The sequence below is a fragment of the Salvelinus sp. IW2-2015 genome, unplaced genomic scaffold (assembly GCF_002910315.2).
Source record: "Salvelinus sp. IW2-2015 unplaced genomic scaffold, ASM291031v2 Un_scaffold5034, whole genome shotgun sequence".
NCBI classification, from domain to species: Eukaryota; Metazoa; Chordata; class Actinopteri; order Salmoniformes; family Salmonidae; genus Salvelinus; species Salvelinus sp. IW2-2015.
In genome coordinates this window covers 16,839-18,455 of record NW_019946302.1, presented here as the reverse complement: position 1 = coordinate 18,455, position 1,617 = coordinate 16,839, and positions in this window count along the sequence as shown.

Below are 1,617 nucleotides of genomic sequence, written 5' to 3'. Positions count from 1 at the left end.
ACATGGTGCCATTTGCGATGCAGCCTCAGTCTAGTCAGTGTTGTTGAAGAGTGTTGAACAGCCTGAAATGCAGGATTGTTTCCCTCTATGATATCTGCCAGATAACTAGCTCCACTGGTATGTCAGACAGTATCCCACATCTGTAAAACCCTGAAAGCATGACATGTAAAGTACTGGATCGTCTACGGCTGAGCAATCCGTACATGGGTGCATCCCAAATGGCACCTATTCCCTATATAGTGCACTACTTTTGCTCAGGGTCTATACAGTACACAAGGAATAGGGTGCCAGTTGGAACGCAGTCCTTTCAAATGCAATCTTTCAGTGGCTTCTCAAGGGGTGATTCCGGGGTGATGGTTATTTATAGCTGTGTGGAGTTTCATGAAATCAAGTGCAAAGTGTTGATAAATAAAACAGGCTGTGGGTTAGTTAGGTCCTCCCTGAAGGAGTTATGTGGTTCAGTGTACATGCCTGGGTGAACTGAAGGATGCTCTGGGACAGAAACACAAACCTACACAATGCTATAAATGTAAGGATCACATGACCTGACGTCTCACTCTCTAAGAAGCGCTTTGGGAGAAAACAACGTATAATGTATACCATTTAGCAGACGCTAAAACACACGTCTACTCTCTCGTTGACCGCACTGCTGAAACCCTCATTCAGGCCTGGACTACTGCAGTGCCATTCTCTACGGACTCCCCGGAAAAACACTGGACAGACTTCAACGTATTCAGAATTCAGCTGCACGAGGACCACATCACCCCCACCCTCATCAAACTACACTGGCTTCCCAGTTCAACACAGGACTGCTCATGCTCACCTAGAAAATGCTCAATGGACTGGCGCCCACATACCTTACTGACCTGCTGCACCCCTACATTCCAACCTGTTCAGTGCACTCCTCTGACACTGGCCTCCTCACCATCCCACCACCAGGCTCCTCTTCCATGGGAGAGCAGGCCACTGGCTCGTCCCCATCCCACCACCAGGCTCCCCTCCATGGGAGACCAGGCCACTGGCCTTGTCACCTCCCACCACCAGGCTCTCTCCATGGGAGACTAGGCCACTGGCCTTGTCACCATCCCACCACAGGCTCTCCTCCATGGGAGACCAGGCCACTGGCCTCGTCACCATCCCACCACCAGGCTCCCCTCCATGGGAGACCAGGCCACTGGCCTCGTCACCATCCCACCACCAGGCTCCCCTCCATGGGAGACCAGGCCACTGGCGTCCTCACCATCCCACCACCAGGCTCCCCTCCATGGGAGAGCAGGCTTTAAGCAGTGCAGCTCCACTACTCTGGACCTCCCTCCATGTCAGAACCTCACAATCCCCACACATATTCTAGTCCACACTAAAGACACACCTCTTCACACAGGCTTACCCGGATTCTCTGTTTTAGCTTTGTCATATGTCTAGTTCACTTCCTGGTTAGTCTGTCTCATGTCTAGTTCACTCCTGGTTAGTCTGTCATCATGTCTAGTTCACTTCCTGGTTAGTCTGTCATCATGTTTAGTGTTCTCCCTGGTCAGTCTGTCATCATGTTTAGAGTTCTCCCTGGTTAGTCTGTCATCATGTCTAGTGTTCTCCCTGGTCAGTCTGTCATTCATGTCT